Genomic DNA, 22,702 nt, shown 5'->3' with positions numbered 1-22,702 from the left:
TTTGTATGAACTTTCTCAGGTAGTAATTCTTGGGATGAGTAGACACCATTAGTGTACTAGGAATTGCAATTACCCGAGACTTGAGTTACAATGTCACAGAGTATACTCTGGTTTCTCTTCAGATCGCATAAATCTTTCGCCTTTTACTAAAGATTTCCGTGGAGAGGAACAACTCTGAGTCTTAACCCAATTTTTTGAGGCCTTGTATTTTGCAAGGCTGTATGTGGTGGTTTAACATTAGAAGTGTTTTGGATGGAGTTTTTTGTGTTTGTTGTTCTCTATCACAGAGCTTACGGGTGCTATATGGTAGAAGCATTGAAACGTACTTAGTTTTTTTTCTTCCTACCTTGCTTGTAATTATTTCTGTGTGTACTCACCTATGTTCCAAGGAAATGCGTCTTGTATAATTCATGCTTTTCAACTTTATGTGATAGGCAGTTGACACACAAGTAGTACTTCCTCTAGGGTCTTAGTCAAGGCTGTTTGGTAGATGCATGTTTTTTGTTACCTGTAATATACAGTATTCAGTTCATTTTCTTTGCAGCATTGTCTGGTTGAAATACAATGCAAGGTAGAGGTGGAATTTTTAATTTTAATAAGCCACATTAAACAACTAAAAAGAATGGAAAAATCCAGTAATCCAAAATACTATCATTTGCATATGTAATAATTATAATAATTATTGAGATATTTTACCTTATTTTTTGCCCATACTGTAGTCCTTGCTTTGGTAAGTAGGGCTAATCTTTTTTTTTTTTTTTTTGAGACGGAGTTTCACTCTTGTCTCCCGGGCTGGAGTGCAGTAGGGCGATCTCGGCTCACTGCAACTTCTGCCTCCCGGGTTCAAGTGATTCTCCTGCCTCAGCCTCCCGAGTAGCTGGGATTACAGGCGCCCACCACCATGCCCGGCAAACTTTTTGTATTTTTAGTAGAGATGGGGTTTCGCCATGTTGGCCAGGCTGGTCTCGAACTCCTGACCTTAGATGATCCGCCTCAGCCTCCTAAAGTGCTGGAATTACAGGTGTGAGCCGCCGCGCCTGGCCTAATCTTATATAAATAAGAGACTTAATGCACTGTCTTATCAGCTGTTTCCTTTCTGCAAGCCATTATTTGTAGGAGTCACTCTTCTGTTCCAGAAGTTGCTTTGCTTTGCTTAGTATGAATCTTCAGCTTTTTATGCTACTTATTTTGGAGACTGTTTTAAAATTTTCCACATCTAAAGCGTTCTGTATATGCAGTGCCCTTACGAAACGCCTGTGGGTAACCGAACTCCAGGATATTGCCAGCACATGCACTCCTGCCCCTTCCTGGCTACTTTTGGGGTATGCCCCTTTTTTTTTAAGACAGGGCCTTGTTCTGTTGCTCAGGCGCGATCATGGCTCACTGCAACCTCCACCTCCCGGGTTCAAGCAAGCCTCCCGAGTAGCTGGGACTACAGGCGTGTGCCACCACACCTGGCTAATTTTTGAATTTTTAGTAGAGACGGGTTTTCACCATGTTGGCTAGGCTAGTCTTGAACTCCTGGCCTCAAGTGATCCACCGGCCTCAGCCTCCAAAAGTGCTGGGATTACAGGCAGGAGCACCGGCCTAAATTTTTAGTGATGTAACAGTTTTGAATGTTAATATTAAAATGCACAAAATACTCATCCTTTGCATCTATTTAAACTTATATTGTAATTTATCACGAGAAAGCTGTAGACATGATCTTTAAAATGTGCAAGAGGAATATAGATTTTCAAAGTTCTTTTCGGATTTAAGGGAAGAAGATATTTGACCCCACGACCATAACGGGTGGGCCTTGTGGTCAGAACTGAGCACTAAATGGAAGCTGCGCCCTCTTGTGGCCATCGCGGAGGCTGCAGCAGAAATGAGCAAGGAGTTCCAGTACGGAGGTAACTCTGGTAATAGGAGCTAAGACCTAGAGGCCCCCCACTACCTTCCCTGTAGGGAGAGTCTCTCTTTACTGAAAAATTTGAAAAGATTGAATGTTGCTTCTACAAGAGAACCTACTTCTTGTAACTGTGGGCATCTGGTCACAACAAATAGAAACCAGAAAACAATCTACAAGAATGATTTAATGTTAATCTGTTACTGTAGCCTGGACACAGTGGCTCACGCCTGTAATCCCAGCACTTTGGGAAGGCAACGCGGGAAGATCAGTTGAGGCCAGGAGTTCAAGACCAGCCTGGCCAACATAGTGAAACCCCTTCTCTACTAAAAATACAAAAATTAGCCAGGTGTGGTGGGGCGCGCCTGTAATAATCCCAGCTACTCAGGTGGGTGAGTCAGGAGCATTGCTTGAACCTGGGAGGCAGAGGTTGCAGTGAGCTGAGATTGTACCACTGCACTCCAGCCTGGGTGACAGAGCGAGCCTCTATCTAAAAAAAAACAGGAGAATCGCATGAACCCAGGAGGCGGAGGTTGTGAGCCCAGATCATGCCACTGCACTCCAGCCTGGGTGACAAGAGCAAAATTCTATCTAAAAAAATATATAAAAAATAAATTAAATTAAACAAATAAAAGCCCCATTAATCTGTTAGTGTAGATTGATCAACACTATATGAGATTAAAGCAAAATCATTTGGTAATCCTATGAATGCATAAGCATATTGATAAATTTATATATAGTATAAAATCTATCCATTTTATATATAGTATATATAGTGTATATATATAGTATATAGTATATAGTATATATAGTATATATTTATATTATATTATATTGTATTATATTATTTTACTTTTGATACAGAGTCTCGCTCTGTCATCCAGGCTGGAGTGCAGTGGTGCAATCTAGGTTTACTGCAACCTCAACCTCCCGGGCTCAAGTGATCCTACCACCTCATCCTCCCAAGCAGTAGAGACTACAGGCTTGCACCACCCCACCTGGCTAATTTTTGTATTTCTTTGTAGGAACAGGGTTCTGCCATTTCACCCACAGGCTGGCCTCGAACTCCTCGGCTCAAGCCATCCTTCAGCCTCGGCCTCCCAAAGTGCTGGGATTACAGGCATGAGCCACCAAGCCCAGCTATGTCTTAATCTTATTACAATAGGAATAGATGGGAATCTGCTTAAAGTAGAATAACAACCAAAAACATCACACATAACCGAAAGTATTGTGAACTTTTTAGAGTCTGGAAGAAGACAAAAATAACAGTATCACTGCTTCCATTCAATTTTTCACTAAGGGCCTTGCCAGGAAAGTAAAACAAGAAAAGTCAGGGGGAGGGAAAAGTATAAGGAATGAAAAAAGAAAAACACAATTATTGTTATTCTCAGTCCATATGATTATATTCATAGAAGATCCAAAAGGATTTGGAAGTATATTATTCAATATGGTAACCACTGGCCACATGTGGCTATTGAGCATTTGAAATGTGGTCAGTCTGAATTGAGATGTACTGTAAGTATAAAATACACACTGGATTTTTTTTTTTTTTTTTTTTTTTTTTGGAGACGGAGTCTCGCTGTGTCACCCAGGCTGGAGTGCAGCAGCACGATCTTGGCTCACTGCAACCTCTGCCTCCCGGGTTCAAACAATTCTTCTGCCTCAGCCTCCCGAGTAGCTGGGACTACAGGCATATGCCACTGCACCCCGCTGATTTTTATATTTTTAGTAGAGACAGGGTTTCGCCATTTTGGCCAGGCTGGTCTTGAATTCCTGACCTCAGGTGATCCAACCACCTCAGCCTTCCAAAGTGCTGGGATTACAGGTGTGAGCCACCGTGCCCGGCCAGTTATTTCTTAAATTAAATTAGCGTGAATTGTTGCTGGAAATGGAGTGCAAGCCACACCATAAATAATGGATCAGGGTGAGTCCAGGCTTTGGATTCACAAGTTCTAGAAACTCCATGACCCTTTATGGAGACTGGTATGGCTAAAAACAAGTTAACTTTCCTTTCAGTTCTCTAAACAGTGAAAGCTATCCAGGACCCTTCCAGAGTGAAGCGGAGCAAAGGCCAGCAGATGAATGTCCGGTAAAACCCAGGAGTAAGGAAACAGTCTCTCCCAAGGCTCAATGCGGGGAGAGCTCAGTGTTCAGAGAACCCACCCCTTAGCCTGTCCCCTTAGCCCCTGTGGCTAAGTCCTATGAAGTGTAGCTATTATCATATGGTGAGAACTTTGCATCTCCACGGGTCTCTTTAACTTCTCATTACATTATGAAGATAGCAAGCATGCAAGACTATCAAAACAGATGTATGCTGCCTGGCGCAGTGGCTCACACCTTTAATCCCAACACTTTGAGAGGCAGAGGTGGGAGGATCCCCTGAGCCCACCAATTTGAGACCAGCATGGGCAACATGTCTTTCAACATAGGGAGACCCACCCATCTCTACAAAAAATTAAAAAATAAAATAAAATTAGCCCGATGTGGTGGCTCGCTGACTATAGTCCCAGATACTCGGGTGACTGAGGCAGGAGGATTGCTAAAGCTGAAGCAGCAAGTGCTTAAGCCCAGCAGTTTGAGGCTGCAGTGAGCTATGACTGCCGCCCTGCCCTCCAGCCTGGGTGACAGAACCTGTATCAAAACAAAAACAGGCCGGGCGCAGTGGCTCACGCCTGTAATCCCAGCACTTCGGGAGGCCGAGGCGGGCGGATCACGAGGTCAGGAAAAAGAGACCATCCTGGCTAACATGTGTGAAACCCCATCTCTACCAAAAATACAAAAAAATTAGCTGGGCGTGGTGGCGGGTGCCTGTAGTCCCAGCTACTCGGGAGGCTGAAGCAGGAGAATGGCGTGGAGCGAGACTCCATCTCTTAAAAATAAAATAAAATAAAATAAAATAAATTAGCCGGGCATAGTGGAAGGCTGAGGCAGGAGAATGGAGTGAACCCGGGAGGCACAGCTTGCAATGAGCTAAGATCGTGCCACACTCCAGCCTGGGCAATAGAACGAGACTCCGTCTCAAAAAAACAAAAACAAAAATAAAAACGAAAACAAACAGCCCTGGCTACAATAACCTTCCAGCAGTCAAGAAGATGACCTTCAGCCAGTACCTCTATAGCAACCTCTGCAAGGGCTTGGGGGCCTTGCTCTCAGAACAGGGCTTTGATCTTATGAACAAGTTCCTGACCTACTTCCCCGGGAGGAGCACAGAGGATGGCCTCAAGCACGAGTATTTCTGCGAGATCGCCCCCTCCCCTACTGACCCCTCGATGTTCCCCACGTGGCCCGCAAAGAGTGAGCAGCAGTGTGTGAAGTGAAGCACCAGCACGCTCCCACCCGACCCGCGCCCCGCCAGGGAGCCAGCCAGCTGGGTGATGGCCACCTGAAGGAGACTGGCTTCCACTTCACCATCACAAACCACGGCACCTCGGTCGCGGGCCCAGCTTCAGCCTCAAGTTCTGAAGGTCAGAGCCAAATCCAAGTCATGGGGAGGACTCAGCCCGGACCATGGGGCCAGCTGCTGCAGCTGAGCTGCCTTGAGTCTCAGAACTCCTCATCTTTATTTTGTGTTCCACATTTCGTTTTGTATTTTGGTTTGTAAATTTGTAGAATTAAATCACGTTTTCCTTGTTGTGGGAGGGAAAAACTGAGCAAACAAACAAACAAAACCAGATGGATGTTTGCTCACCAATGAGCCATATCAAAAGAAGCCGGTACAAAAGGCCACATGTTGTATGCTTCCTTTTATATGAAATGTCTAGAATGGGCCTACTAGAGACAGAAAGTAGATTAGTGGTTGCCAGAGGCTAGGTGAAGGAGCGGGTGGGAAGTAACTTCTAATGGGCACGTTTTATTTTTCTGAGTGGCAAAAACATTCTGACCGGGCATGGTGGCTCACCTGTAATCTCAGCACTTTGGGAGGTCAAGGTGGGGAGATCACTTGAGGCCAGGAGTTCATGACCAGCCTGGCCAACATGGTGAATCCCTGTCTCTACAAAAAATACAAAAATTATCTGGGCATGGTGGCAGATGCCTATAGTCCCAAGTACTCGGGAGGCTGAGGCGGCAGAATCTCTTGAACCTGGGAGATGGAGGTTGCAGTGAGCCAAGATTGCACCACGGCACTCTAGCCTGGGGAGCAGAGCAAGACTCGGTCTCCAAAAAAAAAAAAAAAAAGAAAAACAATAACAAAAAGACCCAAAACAAACAAAAAATTCTAAAATTATATTGTGGGGATGATCCTACAACTGTGAATATACTAAAAACCATTGAATTGTATACTTTATTTATTTATTTATTTATTTATTTTGAGACGGAGTCTCGCTCTGTCGCCCAGGCTGCAGTGCAATGGCACAATCTCGGCTCACTGCAAGCTCCGCCTCCCGGGTTCACGCCATTCTCCTGCCTCAGCCTCAGAGTAGCTGGGACTACAGGTGCCCACCACCACACCTGGCCAACTTTTTGTATTTTTAGTAGAGACGGGGTTTCACTGTTAGCCAGGATGGTCTTGATCTCCTGACCTTGTGATCCGCCTGCCTCAGCCTCCCAAAGTGCTGGGATTACAGGTGTGAGCCACCGTGCCGGGCTGAATTGTATACTTTAAATGGGTGGATTGCTTGGCTTTTAAATTATATCCAGTAAATCTATTTTTTAAATGTATTAGACAAATTTAAATTACATGCATGTCAAATATGATTGACTTGCTAGCAAAGGAACAGCAAAGTGAAAAAAAAGTGTTGGTTCAGAGAAGGTGTGAAAGTCGGGAAATGAAATGTTCACACCAGCGGCTGTAAAAGTCTTAGAGCTGGCTGGGTGTGGTGGCTCAGGCCTGTAATCCCAGTTCTTTGGGAGGCTAAAATGGGAGGATTGCTTGTGGCCAGGAATTCCAGACCAGCCTGTACTGCTTTCCTTTCACTGGTTGCCCAGTGAGCACGTTCCTTAGAAAGGAATTCCCTATAGGCTGGTCAGAGCCCACGCTGTAGCGAGAGGACAGCACTATTTTTTTTTACTTATTATTTTTTGTAGAGATGGCAGGTCTCGAACTCTGGGCCTCAGGCGATCCTCCCGCCTAGGATAAGGAGACACGAGGTCTGAAACAGGAATAGCAAGATTGCATCCCCAACAGCAGCGTCCGGTGGGGCAGGAAACCTGAAACAGAGCACTCAAGCTCCAATTTTAAACAGGACATTGCCAGGAATTCTCAAATGGCATACAAAATTCAGTATATCCCCGGAGTGCACAGTTAAAAATAACATCAGAACGCCCCTGTGCCCACCACACAGTTTAAAAAAACGGAAATTGTCAAACTTTAAACAAACCCCTGTGTGCCCTTACCCAGTCACACCTCTAGCTCCTCACCGAAGGGAGGAACTACTATCCTGAATTGTGTCAATCATTTACTTGCCAATTTTTTCTCTTTCAATTTAATAGCAGTCTTTATTTAAAATAAATCAAACTCAGACGTACAAATACACAAAACAGATAAAACCTGAGTCTCTGACCAGGAAAGCGTTATTTTCCAGTCAGCCAGTCTTCGGTTTCGCCCCCTAACGGTGACATAAGGCACTCTGTGAAATGCTCCGTTCCGGAATCAAAAGATTGATCCGATTATTTGCATACCCATAATGCACTGCTCACAGTACAAATTTAAAACGGCAAAATCAAACATTTTTATTCTAAGCATATTCTGTGAAAATTAGATTTTTGTTTAAACAGTACTCTGAAAATTTTTTTCTAAATATGGAGCCTTGGCATTAACTAGTCACCATCAATAAACTAGGAGTTTCTGTTACCCGAGAGGCGAGTTGTGACGTTAGGTACCATACTCTGGTTTCTCTTCAGATCGTATAAATCTTTCGCCTTTTACTAAAGATTTCCGTGGAGAGGAACAACTCTGAGTCTTAGACCAATTTTTTGAGGCCTTGTTTCGGCAAGGCTACATGAAACTGTTTGAAAGTTAGAAGTGGTGTTGGCTTTGTATTAGACGTTATCGCATGATGGTTGTTTTAGGTGTTATGTCGTTTCTGATTCTGCTTTGATTATTATATGCTTTTAAACTTTGTCAATGTCATTAATATGGAAAATTCTTAAAAAAGTGTTTTGGTTGGGTGTGGAGGCTTATACCAGTAATCCCAGCTCATTGGGAGGCCGAGTTGGGCGAATCACTTGAGGTCAGGAGTTCGAGACCAGCCTGGGCCAACATGGTGAAACCCCATCTCTACTAAAAATACAAAAAGTAGCCGGGCGTTGTGGCGGGCGCCTGTAATCCCAGCTATTCGAGAGGCTGAGACAGGATAATTGCTTGAAGCCGAGAGTTGGAATTTGCAGTGAGCCGAGATTGTGCCACTGCACTCCACCCTGGGCCACAGAGCCATCTTAAAAAAAAAAAACCAAAAAAAAAAAAAAAAAAAAGGATTCTACACTGCTTTCTTAGTCTTCTGAATCCTGTGTATATTTTGCATTTAGCACATTTCAATTAGGACTAGCTGCATTTCAAGTGCTCAATCAGCGCACGTGGCACACGTGGCCAATGACTAATAATTGCCCTGCCACCTCCTAGGTATAAAACGTTTGAACAGAGCACAGTGTATAGTTCCGTTCTCCCTTCCTATAGTTTTTGGGGTTTTGCCAGATTTTGGCCATTGGAACTCCTTGAACCTGTGCAAGATTTTATTTCCTTAAAGTGTGGAATGGAATGGCTGGGTCTTAGGGCAGGTAGGTAACTGCATAATAGTTTTCCCCCAAATTATGTACTTATTTGCAGTTCCACAAATGGCCTATTATATTCCCATTGCTTCTCACCCTTACTGGCCTTGAAATGCTCAGAAGTTGCTGGGCATGGTGGCTCACCCCTGTAATTCCAGCACTTTGGGAGGCCAAGGCAGGCGGATCACCTGAGGTCAGGAGTTCGAGACTAGCCTGCCCAACATGGGCAAAACCCCGTCTCTACTAAAAATACAAAAAATTAGCCTGGCATGGTGGCGGGTGCCTGTAATCCTAGCTACTCGGGAGGCTGAGGCAGGAGAGTTGCTTGAACCTGGGAGGCGGAGGTTGCAGTGAGCCGAGATTGTGCCATTGCACTCCAGCCTGGGCAACAAGTGTGACACTCCATCTCAAAAAAAAAAAAAAAAAAAGAGAAAAAAAGAAATGTGGTCAGGTGCAGTGGCTCACACCTGTAATCCCAGCACTTTGGGGGGCCGAGGCGGGTGGATCACGAGGTCAGGAGATCGAGACCATTCTGGCCAACATGCTGAAACCCCTTCTCTACTAAAACAGAAAAAAAAAAAAAATAGCCGTGCGTGGTGGCGGGTGCCTGTAGTCCCCACTACTCGGGAGGCTGAGGCAGGAGAATAGCATGAAACTGGGGGACAGACCTTGCAGTGAGCAGAGATCGCGCCACTGCACTCCGGCCTGGGCGATGGAGCGAGATTCCGTCTCAAAAAAAAAAAGAAAAAAAGATATGCTCAGAAGTTAATCTTTGTCCATCTGGTAGTTATGAAATTGTAACTTACAGTGGTTTTCAAATTTTATTTTATTTTTTGAGACAGGGTCTTGCTTTATCACACACGCCGGAGTGAAGTGGCATAATAACCTCTCACTGCAGCCTCAACTTCCTGAGTTCCAGTGATCCCACCTCAGTCTCCCAGGCAGCTGGGACTGCAGGTGTGCACCACCACACCGGCTGATTTTTTTAAATTTTTATTTTGTTTTTATGTTTTTGTAGAGACAGAATTTCTCCATGTTGCCCAGGCTGGGCTGCTCTGTATCTTCTGAGCTCAGGTTGTCCTCCCACCTCGACCTCCCAAAGTGCTGGGATTACAGATGTGTGCCATTGTGCCTGGCTTTTTTTTTTTTTTCCTCCTTTACAAATGTCTAATCTGCCAGCATTATAGTAGTTTTAATGTACATCTCCCTAGTTACTAATGAGGTTGAACATCTTTTCAAATATTTTTTGGCCACTCATGGTTTCTCCTATAAAATGCCTCTTTGTACCATTTTTTTCTTAGATGGTGAGTCTTTTTCTTAGTGGGTATAGTAGTTTTTTACACAGCTTCTAGACTTCAGAAACTTTAAAGAGTAATTCTTTGTTGGTTATATGGTGCAACGACCTTCTCCCAGTTTGCAGCTTCTCTTTTTGCTCTTACAGAGTCTCTTGATGACTGGTTTTAATGTCAGATTGATCTGGTTTATTTTCTTCATTCTCATTTGTACTTTTGTGTGTTTTGTTTAATAAACAACTCACCACCTCAAATTATTAAATAAATTCTCTTTCTTTTTATTGTTATTTTTTATTTTATTTTATTATTATTTATTGAGACGGAGTCTGGTTTTTGTTGCCCAGGCTGGAGTGCAGTGGTATGATCTTGGCTCACTGCAACCTCGGCCTCCCGGGCTTAAGCGATTCTCCTGTCTCAGCTTCCCGAGTAGCTGGGATTACAGGCATGGGCCACCACGCCCGGCTAATTTTTGTAATTTTAGTAGAGACGGGATTTCACCATGTAGGCCAGGCTGGTCTCGAACTCCTGATCTTGTGATCCGCCTGCCTCGGCCTCCCTAAGTGCTGGGATTACAGGTGTGAGCCACCACGCCCGGCCTTTATATCTTTTTAAGTGATGTCTTTCATATTTAAGTCCTTGATTCCTCTGGAATTGAGTTTTTATGCATAGTGTGAAGTGTGAATCTAGTTTTTTTTTTTTTTTTTTTTGAGACGGAGTCTCGCTGTGTCACCCAGGCTGGAGTGCAGTGGCGCGATCTCGGCTCACTGCAAGCTCCGCCTCCCGGGTTCACGCCATTCTCCTGCCTCAGCCTCCGAGTAGCTGGGACTACAGGCGCCCGCCACCACGCCCGGCTAGTTTTTTGTATTTTTAGTAGAGACGGGGTTTCACCATGTTAGCCAGGATGGTCTCGATCTCCTGACCTCGTGATCCACCCGCCTCGGCCTCCCAAAGTGCTGGGATTACAGGCTTGAGCCACCGCGCCCAGCTGTGAATCTAGTTTTATTTTTTCTCTGGAAATGATTGGCAATTGTCCAGCACTATGTATTGACTTGGTACCTCCTTTCCCTAGGGATATGCAGTGACATGTGTCCATGGGTCTGTTTGTCTAACCTTGAGCCAATATTGCACATCCTAATTACTATGAGTTTATAATAAGACTTGAAATCTGGTGGGTGTCATCTCTCTACTTGGTTTTCTTTTTAATAGTAACTTGGCTATTCTTTCTTCTTCCAAAAATGTTTATAATTCTCCTGTCAATTTCCATGAAAATCCCTATTGCATCTGAATTAAATCTATAGATCGATTAGGGAGAATTGAATCTTTATTTTATTAGTGGACATGATTTGTCTCTCCATATGTTTAGGTATTCATTTTTTTTTTTCTTTCTTTTTTTTTTTTTTTGAGGCAGAGTCTCACTCTGTTGCCCAGGCTGGAGTACAGTGGTACAATCTCGGCTCACTGCAACCTCCGCTTCCCAGGTTCAAGTGACTCTCCTGCCTCAGCCTCCTGAGTAGCTGGGATTACAGGCGCCTGCCACCACACCTAGCTAATTTTTGTATTTTTAGTAGAGACGGGGTTTCACCATGTTGACCACGATGGTATCGAACTCTTGACCTTGTGATTCACCCACCTCGGCCTCCCAAAGTGCTGGGATTACAGGCGTGAGCCACCGCGCCCAGGTCTTCATTATCTTTCAGTAAAGTGTGATAATTTTTCTACTAAAAATCTCACACTTTTTATTAATTTTTAAAACTACTTCTCCTAACTGTACATTGCTGTTGTATAGAAATTCAGTGAACCGGTATGGGATCTTATATCTGGCAACCTTACTTGATTTATGAACTCTATATGTAGATTATTTTCAGTTTTCTATCTATATAACCTTATTATCTGGGGATATTTTTCAATTTTTCCTTTCTAATATTTATAATTTTATTTATTTATTTTGAGAAGGAGTCTTGCTCTGTCATCCAGGCTGCAGTGCAAAGACGCAATCTCAGCTTATGCAACCTCCACCTCCCGGGTTCAAGGATTCTCGTGCCTCAGCCTCTGGAGTAGCTGGGATTACAGGTGCACCCCATCACACCCAACAAATTTTTCTATTTTGGTAGAAACGGGGTTTTACCATGTTGGCCAGGCTGGTCTCAAAGTCCTGACCTCAAGTGATCTGCCTACTTCAGCCTCCCAAAGTGTTGGGATTACAGGCGTGAGCCACCGTGCCCGGCCTCAATTCATTTTTTGGATGTGGGACTTTTCCTTTTTTTTCTTAAGACAGGGTCTCCCTCTATCAACCAGGCTGGAGTACAGTGGTGTAATCATGGCTGACTGCAGCTTCTACCTATCAGGCTCAAGTGATTCTCCTACTTCAGCTTCCTGAGTAGCTGGGACTATAGGCATGCGCCACCGTGCCCAGCTATTTTTGAATTTTTTTGTAGAGACGAAGTCTCACCATATTGCACAGGTTGTTCTCAAATTCCGGGACTCAAACGATCCCACTGACTCAGCCTCCCAAAGTGCTGGCGTTACAGGCGTGAGCCATCATACCCCACCTGGACTTTTCTTTCACATGTGAAACTGAGCCAGGAGTGGTGGCTGTAATCCCAGCTAGTTAGGGGGCCAAATTGAGAGGATCACTTGAGGCTGGGAGTTCGAGACCAGCCTGGGTGTAATAGTGAGACCCTGCCTCTAAAAGAATAACTTTAAAAAATGGTAAAATTGGCCAGGTGCGATGGCTCACGCCTGTAATCCCAATACTTTGGGAGGCTGAGGCACATGGATTGCTTGTGGTCAGGAGTTTGAGACCAGCCTAGCCAACATGGTGAAATCCTGTCTCTACTAAAATACAAAAATTAGCCGGGCATGATGGTGTGCGCTTGTAATCCCAGCCACTTGGGAGGCTGAAGTGGGAGAATTGCTTGAACCTGGGAAGTGGAGGTTGCAGTGAGCTGAGATTGTGCCACTCTACTCCAGCCTGGGTGACAGAGGGAGACTCTGTCTCAAAAAAAAAAAAAAAAAAAAAAAGTAGTTCGAGACCAGCCTGACCAACGTGGTAAAACCCCATCTCTACTAAAAATACAAAAAGTAGCCGGGCGTGGTGGTGAGCACCTGTAGTCCCAGCTACTCTGGAGGCTAAGGCAGGACAAACGCTTGAACCTGGGATGCAGAGGTTGCAGTAAGCCAAGATCGCACCACTGCACTCCAACCTGGGTGACAGAGCAAGGCTGTGTCTCATAAATAAATAAATAAATAAATAAGGCCGGGCGCCGTGGCTCACACCTGTAATTCCAGCACTTTGGGAGGCCAAGGTGGGCGGATCGCCTGAGGTCAGGAGTTCGAGATCAGCCTGACCGACATGGAGAAACCCCATCTCTACTAAAAATACAAAATTAGCCAGGTGTGGTGGTGCATGCCTGTAATCCCAGCTACTCAGGAGGCTGAGGCAGCAGAATCACTTGAACCCGGGAGGTGGAGGTTGCGGTGAGCAGAGATCGTGCTATTGCACTCCAGCCTGGGCAACAAGAGCAAAACTCTGTTTCAAAAAACAAAAAAAGCCCAAGCGTGGTGGCTCATGCCTGTAATCCCAGAACTTTAGGAAGCCAAGGTGGGCAGATCATGAGGTCAGGAGATCAAGACCAGCCTGGCCAACATGGTAAAACCCCGTCTCTACTGAAAATACAAAAATTAGCTGGGTGTGGTGGCACATGCCTGTAGTCCCAGCTACTTGGGAGGCTGAGGCAGGAGAATTGCTTGAACCAGGGAGTCGGAGGTTGTAGTGAGCCGAGATCACGCCACTGCACTCCAGCCTGGCAACAGAGTGAGACTCTATCTGTAAATAAATAAATAAATAAATAAATAAATAAATAAATAAAATGTAAAATTGACCACAAGGCAGACTGATTTCATTTGAGTAATTTATTTGACAAATATTTATGGAGAAGCTTCTCTGCTGGGCCCTGGGCCTGGGCTTTTCTACTGGGCCTGGATATACAGGGGCAGTAAGAGCCCCACAGTGAACTCTAACACATTGCAGCAAGCAGGCAAATGAGACAAAGGATTGCAGAAGGAGAGAGGAGGGAGCAACTGCTTCTGCCCAAGAGAATCATGAAGACTTCATGGAGGTGACAGAGGCCTTGACACACTGAGAGATGGTCCAAGGAGAGGCACTGGGTGAGTGCGCCTCAGCTGTGATGGACGGACTTCCTTCTGAGCTTTCTGGTTGTCGTCTGTGGGGATCGATGAGTCCCAGAGACTGCTCCTCTCGTGGCTAACACTAATTCACCAAGGATCTATACATACTCCTTCCCTTCTTCCCTCCATGCTGGGGGTGCCTGCAGGAGGTGAGAACATGCACTGGCCTTCCAGCTGAAAATCCAGGTCCCTCACCAAAATCAGGGCAGGCCAGCATCAGGGGCCTCCAGATGTAATGCACTGAAAAGGACACAGCCTGGACTCTGAGCTGTTTACACCAAACATATCTGACTAAGTAGTCAGGAGGAAACATGAGACAAATCCACACTGTGGCTTACTATGCAGGATAACTGGCCTTATCCCTTTCAGAAGTGTCAGCGCCATGGGAAACAAGAGCAGCTGGGCCTGCTCTGGAAAAGGGAAGGCAAAGAGAAGTGACAACCAAGGTGCATGAGTTGTGGCTGGATCTTGGATCAGGGAAACACAGCTGGGGAGGACAGTGTTGGGACAACTGGGAATAAATGATAATGGGTTATATATGAGATAATAGTATTTAATCTTTTTCTTTTCTCTCTTCTCTTCTCTTTCTTTTCTTTTTTGAGACAGAGTCTCACTCTGTCGCCCAGGCTGGAGTGCATTGGCTCACTGCAACCTCCGCCTCTCCGGTTAAAGCAATTCTCCTGTTTCAGCCTCCCAAGTAGCTGGGATCACAGGCATGGGCCACCATCCTCCCGTGGCTAACACTAATTCACCTAGGAGCTTTGCACACTCCTTCCCTTCTTCTTCCCTCCATACTGGGGGTAATTTTTGTATTTTAGTAGAGACGAGTTTTCACCATGTTGGCCATGCTGGTTTCAAAATCCTGACCTCAAGTAATCCGCCTACTTTGGCCTCCCAAAGTGCTGGGATTACAGGTGTGATCCACTGCATCCAACCATTTTTCTCTTTTTTTAACAATGGAAAGGAAGTGTGATGTTGTTTCCCTAGGGTGGGAGGCTGTGGGAGAAGAAAATCCATTATTTTAAAAAGCAGAAAAAAAGCCACGGGACTTTCACCTCCTCCCTGTGACACCTGGAACCAGTTTTGGTGCCACTCAGAGCCTATTTCATCATCAGGGAAAGCAGGGATTGTGCTGGTGCCCATCCGGGTGGCTGTTGGGGACTGACTGAGAGAAGATACCTGAGAAGCCTGGCCGGTTGGTTAACTGTCACCTCAACAGGCAAGGAAGACTTAGTGGGAACCTGACTGTGGACTCTGGGGACTTCCCCTTCGTGGGAGATGCAGACATCTGCACTCCTTTGTTGCCCCCTACCACCCTCACCCTATTTCCCAGTGGCTCCAGAGTAGATGCTCCCCACAGGATTTTCCAGCCCAAGGGGGCAGCCTGGAAACATGGCTTAGATCACCTTTGTTGGTTTCCAGCAAATTAAAATTTATCTCTTAGAGAGGAAATGAGGGGCCGGGTTTGTTTTTTTTTTTTTCTTTTTTCCTTTCTCCTTCTTAATGGGCCCCGATGAAGGAAATTAATGCGGGGAAGGGATCAGAAATACGATCCACCACTCGCCGGCACAAAAAGGTCAGGGGGCTCCCTGCGCCCTTAGAGGGGCAGCTGGGCACAGTATGTTTTATTATATAATTAACCTTGACCCTTCTAGGTTCAAAGAGAGAGGCTAGTTGGAAATAAATCAATAGTCTGGTCTGGTCACTTCAAAGGCCACAGAACATGCTGGAAAATTCCATGTTGGCTCAGTGTGTAAATTGAAATAGGCTATGCAATGCTTTTTTAAAGGTGGGAGGGGGCTTTAGGTCTAAAATTGAAATTAATTGTGTATCCGCTTCCTTTAATCAGGCAATCAGGAGTCTTTATTGTGTATCTTGTGGGGGTTGGGGGGAGGCCTGGAGACAGCATTGTGACCTCCAAGTGACCGCTGGGCCAGGCTCCAGGACAACAGGCTTCTCTTCAAGCCTAGGGAGCACCTCCCTCCAGTAGCAGTGTGCGGTCATTTACTGGACGTCTGGAATTCTCAGAATCACCCAGCCATCACCATTGCAATACACAGCATTTATTGAGTGCTTACTTTGCACCAGGTACCAAGGATTTTGCAGTTATTTTTTCATTTGATCCTCATAACAACCCAATTAGATAAGTACCATTATTATCTCTATTACCAGTGAAGAAATTGTGGCTGAAGATCCAGAGCCACTCTGAGGTTTTCCCTCTTTTTTTTTTTTTTTTTTGAGGCAGCGTCTCACTCCATTGTCCAGGCTGGAGTGCAGTGGTGTCATCTTGGCTCACTGTAACCTCCGCCTCCTGGGTTTGAGTGATTCTCCTGCCTCAGTCTCCCGAGTAGCTGAGATTATAGGTGCCTGCCACCAAGTCCAGGTAATTTTTGTATTTTTAGCAGAGACAGGGAGACAGGGTTTCACCATGTTATACAGGCTGGTCTCAAACTCCTGACCTCATATGATCCACCCGCCTTGGTTTCCCAAAGTGCTGGTATTTCAGGTGTGAGCCACCGCGCCCAGTCAACTCTGAGGTTTTCAAAGTCCATTTCAATACCGTGGCTCAAGGAAGATCTGCGCATTTCCAGAGGTCCCATCTTCATGTTCTTTTCCCTCAAGTTGTGAGAAGGTAAATGGTGCCAGGCTGGTGTCTCTTCAAGTCTCCCTTGGCTTTATTCACCTTTCATCTATTTCTGTCCTTTCCCTTCATCTTCTCTTTCTCCTTCCTTCTTTCACTCTTCTTTTTTTTTTTTTTTTTTGAGACGGATTCTCTGTTAGCAGGCTGGAGTGCAATGGCACGATCTCAGCTTACCACAACCTCCGCCTCCTGGTTTCAAGCGATTCTCCTGCCTCAGCCTCCCAAGTAGCTGGGACTACAGGTGCGCACCACCATGCCCAGCTAATTTTTGTATTTTTAGTAGAGAAGGGTTTCACCATATTGGCCAGGATGGTCTTGATCTCTTGACCTTGAGATCCGCCCACCTCAGCCTCCCAAAGTGCTAGAATTACAGGTGTGAGCCACCGTGCCCGGCCTCAGTCTTCCTCTTTTCTGTCCTGATTTCATGCTTTCTTTCCACAAATATTTATTGAGAATTTAGTGCTACTCCATGGCAGCCCTTGTGGTTCATAAAGACATAAGAACACCACACCTGTCCTTAGAAAACGTAATCCGGCCGGGCGCGGTGGCTCAAGCCTGTAATTCCAGCACTTTGGGAGGCCGAGACAGGCGGATCACGAGGTCAGGAGATCGAGACCATCCTGGCTAACACGGTGAAACCCCGTCTCTACTAAAAAATACAAAAAACTAGCCGGGCGCGGTGGCGGGCGCCTGTAGTTCCAACTACTCGGGAGGCTGAGGCAGGAGAATGGCGTGAACCCGGGAGGCGGAGCTTGCAGTGAGCTGAGATCCGGCCACTGCACTCCAGCCTGGGCGACAGAGCGAGACTCCGTCTCAAAAAAAAAAAAAAAAAAAAAAAAAAAAAAAAAGAAAACGTAATCCAAGGCAGGGCTCGGAGGCTCACACCTGTAATCCCAGCACTTTGGGAGGCTGAGGCAGGAGGATCATTTGAGTTCAGGAGTTCCAGACCAGCCTGGGCAACATGGTGAAACCCTGTCTCTACAAAAAAATATAAAAATTACGGCATGGTGGTGCATGTTAGTAATCTCAGCGACTTGGGAGACTGAGCGGGGAGGACTGTTTGAGCCCAGGAGGTTGAGGCTGCAGTGAACTATGAACACACCATGGCACTCCAGCCTGGACAATGGAGTGAGACCCTGTCTCAAAAATAATAAGAAGAAAACATAATCTTAGATTCTCAGAGCAGAGTGACAGACATACACTCTGTGCACAATGAGCTGCAGAAGGAAGTAGCTCTGTATAAGAGAATTCCCACCGGAGTTGCCCAGGCTGGTTTCAAGCCATGCACCTGCTTCAGCCTCCCAAAATGCTGGGATTACAGGCGTGAGCCAGTGCACTGGGCCAAGGATTACTTTTTCTTTTTTTTTGAGGTGGAGTCTCACTCTGTCGCCGGGCTGGAGTGCAGTGGTGCGATCTCGGCTCACTGCAACCTCTACTTCCTGGGTTCAAGCGATTCTTCTGCCTCAGCCTCCGGAGTAGCTAGGACTACAGGCATGTGCCACCACTCCCAGCTAATTTTTGTATTTTTAGTAGAGATGGAGTTTCACCATGTTGGCCAGGGTGGTCTCGATCTCTTGACCTTGTGATTCCCCCACCTTGGTCTACCAAAATGCTGGGATTACAGGCGTGAGCCACTGCACCCAGCCAAGGATTACGTTTTCTTTTTCTTTTCTTTTGTTTTTTTTTGGGGGGTGGGGACGGAGTCTTGCTCTGTCACCCAGGCTGGAGTGCAGTGGCGCGATCTCGGCTCACTGCAAGCTCCGCCTCCAGGGTTCACGCCATTCTCCTGCCTCAGCCTCCCGAGTAGCTGGGACTACAGGCGCCCGCCACCACGCCCGGCTAATTTTTTGTATTTTTAGTAGAGACGGGGTTTCACCTGTTAGCCAGGATGGTGTCAATCTCCTGACCTCGTGATCCACCCACCTCGGCCTCCCAAAGTGCTGGGATTACAGGCGTGAGCCACCGCGCCCGGCCGAGCCCACACTCTTAACCACTGGGCTATGCGGCCTCTTGTGAGGGGACCCTGATTGCCAGGCCGAAGGCACTGGACTGCTCTGGGAGCAATGTGGAGATGTGGTAGGTTACAGATGCAGCCTGCATTTTAGGATATGCCCAACCTCCTCAACCGTCCCACTCAGGGAGGGAGGGGACCTGACTTTCCTGGGCCTCTTTTCACTCTTCAAAAAGAAAATCTCCCTTTTAGTTAATCTAGACCACTGCCTTCCCCCCACCCCCTGCTGCTCCCGACTGGACTCCCCCATCCTCTTCTCCTCCCTACATAGATGTAAGTTAACAGCATGGGCTTTGAACAAGGAGTCTGAAGTTCGAGCCCCAGCTCCACCACCTCCCTTCTCGGAGCCTTGGTTTCCTTATCTCAGATGGGAGGATGACTGTAAGCCCAGCTCTGCCCACTGCACAGCTATGAGAGACGTACACGAGGTGATACGGAGGTGTCTACAAAATGCCACAAGAGGCCGGGCACGGTGGCTAATGCCTGTAATCCCAGAACTTTTGGGAGGCTGAGATGGGTGGATCATCTGAGGTCAGGAGTTTGAGACCAGCCTGACCAATAAGGAGAAACTCTGTCTCTACAAAAAATACAAAAATTAGCTGGGTGTGGTGGCAGGCGCCTCTAGTCCCAGCTACTCGGGAGGCTGAGACAGGAGAATTGCTTGAACCCGAGAGGCAGAGGGTGCAATGAGCCAAGATTGAGCCATTGTACTCCAGCCTGGGCAATGGAGCAAGACTCCGTCTAAAAACAAACAAACAAACAAACAAACAAAAGCTATAAGAAGTAATAACTAGCTGAGTGCCATAACTCGTGCCTGTAATCCCAGCATTTTGGGAGGCCAAAGCAGCTGGTTCACTTGAGCTTAGGGGTTGGAGACCAGCCTGGGCAACATAGTGAAATCCCGTCTCTACTACAAGTACAGAAAAGTATGGCTGGGCGCGATGGTTCACGCCTGTAATCCCAGAAGTTTGGGAAGCAGAGGCAGGCAGATCACTCGAGGCCAGTAGTTTGAGACCAGCCTGGCCAACATGGGGAAATTCCATTTATTCCAAAAAATACCAAAATTAGCCAGGTGTGGTGGTGGTACACACCTGTAGTCTCAGCTACTCAGCAGGCTGAGGCAGAAGAATTGTGTGAACCTGGGAGGCAGAGGTTGCAGTGAGCTGAGATTGTACGACTGCACCCCAGTCTGGGTGACAGTGAGACCCTATCTCAAAATAAAATAAAATAGGCCAGGCGTGGTGGCTCATGCCTGTAATCGAAGCACTTTGGGAGGCTGAGGTGGGTGGATCACCTGAGGTTAGGAATTCGAGACCAGTCTGGCCAACATGGTGAACCCTCATCTCTACTAAAAATACAAAATTAGCTGGGTGTGGTGGCACATGCCTGTTCTTCCAGCTACTTGGGAGGCTGAGACAGGAGAATCACTTGAACCCAGAAGGCAGAGGATGCAGTGAGCCAAGATCGCGCCACTGCACTGCAGCCTGGACGAGACAGAGTAAGACTCCATCTCAAAAATAAATAAATAAATAAATGAAAATACAATATAGGCCAGGTGCGGTGGCTCATGCCTGTAAGCCTAGCACTTTGGGAGGCCGAGGTGGGCAGATCACCTAAGGTCAGGTGTTTGAGACCAGTCTGGCCAACATGGTGAAACCCCATCTCTACTAAAAATACAAAAATTAGCCGAGCGTGGTGGTGGGTGCCTGTAATCCCAGCTACTCAGGAGGATGAGACAGGAGAATCGCTTGAACCCAGAAAGCAGAGGTTGCAGTGAGCTAAGATTGTACCATTGTACTCCAGCCTGAGTACTGTGAGATGGAGTGAGACTCCATCTCAAAACAAACCAAAAAAAAAAAAAAAAAAAGTACAATACAAAAAAAAAAAAGGCCGGTTGCAGGGGCTTACGTCTGTAATCCCAGCACTCTGAGAGGTGGGCAAATCACTTGAGGTCAGAAGTTTGAGACTAGTCTGGCCAACATGGTGAAACCCCATCTCTACTAAAAATATAAAAATTACCTGGGCATGGTGGTGGGCGCCTGTAATTCCAGCTACTTGGGAGGCTGAGGTAGGAGAATTGCTTGAGCCGTGGAGGCAGAGGTTTCAGTGAGCCAAGATTGCGCCACTGCACTCCAGCCTGCATGACAGAGGGAGACCCTGTCTCAAAAAAAAAAAAAAAGTAATAACAGAAGTAGCATCAGTATCATTGGGAGGACTCCATAGGGGCTCCTTCCCTTCTCTGAGGAAACTCTAGGCTATCTGACCCTTTTGATGACTTCCTGACCACCTGGAAACCATGTAAGGCTTTCCTCAGACACATCAACCCACAAAAAGCATATGCCCTAGAAATCTAGTGGTCATTCATTCATACATTTATTGACCATCTGTTAGGTGGCAGACCCCATGCAGCAAATGGAAGCCTTGGGCCTGCTCAGTGAGTTCCCCGTGCACTTGCACACCTCCCAAGCTTTGCTCATGCTGTGCCTGCAGTCTCAGATGCCCTTTCCCTGTTTCCACTCCTTTTCAAAGCCTTCTTTAATTCAGCACTTTAGGATCATTTCCTTCCGTTTCTACAATGTGCTGCTGCTACTCACCCACATAAGTATTTGAATAGATTGCAGTTATTTGTATTCAAGCCTATAAATTCTCAGCTCACTGAGGGTCTGTCTCTCTCCTCTGGGGCCCAGCGCATCTTAATTGCTGGGCTCAATTAGTCACCGGCAGGGATCAGGCCTCAGTTCCTGTGGCTGTAATCCTTTGTTAATTCCACTGGGGGGCAGCAAAGTCCTCCAGTCACAGCCCTCCCAGGAGCCCAGCTTCCAGGCTGCAATGCTTGAACCAGAGGCTCCCTGGGCTCCAGGGAGGTCAGGCCAGCTGCAGGAAGCCCTTCAAGCTCACTTTTCTTTCTTTCTTCTTCTTTCTTCTTTCTTCCTTCTTCTTTCTTCCTCCTCCTCTTCCTCCCTCCCCCTTTTCCTCCTCCTCCTCTTCCTCCCTCCCCCTTTTCCTCCTCCTCTTCCTCCCTCCCCCTTTTCCTCCTCCTCCTCTTCCTCCTCCTCCTCCTCCTTTTTTTTGAGACGGAGTTTTGCACTTGTCACCCAGCCTGGAGTACAGTGGCGTGATCTCGACTCACTGCAACCTCTGCCTCTTGGGTTCAAGCGATTCTTCTGCCTCAGCCTCCCAAGTAGCTGGGATTATAGGCGCCCGCCACTGCTCCCGGCTAATTTTTGTATTTTTAATAGAGATGGGTTTTCACCATGTTTGCCAAGCTGGTCTCAAACTCCTGACCTCGTGATCCACCCGCCACGGCCTCTCAAAGTGCTGGGATTACAGGCGTGAGTCACTGCGCCTGGCTGCTCGCTTTCTTCTTTATCCCACTCCCCTTTCCCTGGCATTCCTCTCCCCACCTTCCCCCAACTTAGGGTCGCTTTGCCCTGCCTGCTCCAGTTTCTCTGCCTATTACAGTGGGATCTTTTGAACACTTAAACTCTGCACTTCACTTACATGAACTCAGTGAATCCTCTCAAACTCTTTTTTTTTTTTTTTTTTTTTTAATAACAGCTCTATCAAGGTGTAATTTGGCCGGGCGCGGTGGCTCAAGCCTGTAATCCCAGCACTCTGGGAGGCCGAGGCGGGCGGATCACGAGGTCAGGAGATCGAGACCATCCTGGCTAACACGGTGAAACCCCGTCTCTACTAAAAAAAATACAAAAAAAAAAAACTAGCCGGGCTAGGTGGCGGGCGCCTGTAGTCCCAGCTATTCGGGAGGCTGAGGCAGGAGAATGGCGTAAACCCGGGAGGCGGAGCTTGCAGTGAGCTGAGATCCGGCCACTGCACTCCAGCCCGGGCGACAGAGCGAGACTCCGTCTCAAAAAAAAAAAAAAAAAAAAGGTGTAATTCATGTTCCATGCAATTCGCTGGAACAATTCAATGGTTTTCAGTATATTCAGGACTGTGCAACTGTCATTACAATTTTAGGA

The 22,702-nt window shown here is 46.6% G+C and overlaps 2 non-coding genes across 2 annotated transcripts; both read left to right on the top strand.

The window, feature by feature from the left end:
• Positions 1 to 102: 102 nt before the first annotated feature.
• LOC112428731 (U5 spliceosomal RNA) lies at positions 103 to 219 on the top strand. The gene has a single exon (XR_003020780.1). It is a non-coding gene; the product is annotated as a U5 spliceosomal RNA (small nuclear RNA).
• Positions 220 to 7,709: 7,490 nt separating this feature from the next.
• LOC112428730 (U5 spliceosomal RNA) lies at positions 7,710 to 7,825 on the top strand. Its single transcript, XR_003020779.2, has one exon. It is a non-coding gene; the product is annotated as a U5 spliceosomal RNA (small nuclear RNA).
• The last annotated feature ends 14,877 nt before the right edge of the window (positions 7,826 to 22,702 follow it).

Source organism: Macaca nemestrina, chromosome 7, assembly GCF_043159975.1.
Source record: "Macaca nemestrina isolate mMacNem1 chromosome 7, mMacNem.hap1, whole genome shotgun sequence".
Taxonomy (NCBI): domain Eukaryota; kingdom Metazoa; phylum Chordata; class Mammalia; order Primates; family Cercopithecidae; genus Macaca; species Macaca nemestrina.
Note: the sequence above shows the minus strand (reverse complement) of the source record. Positions and strands in the feature narration are given on the sequence as shown.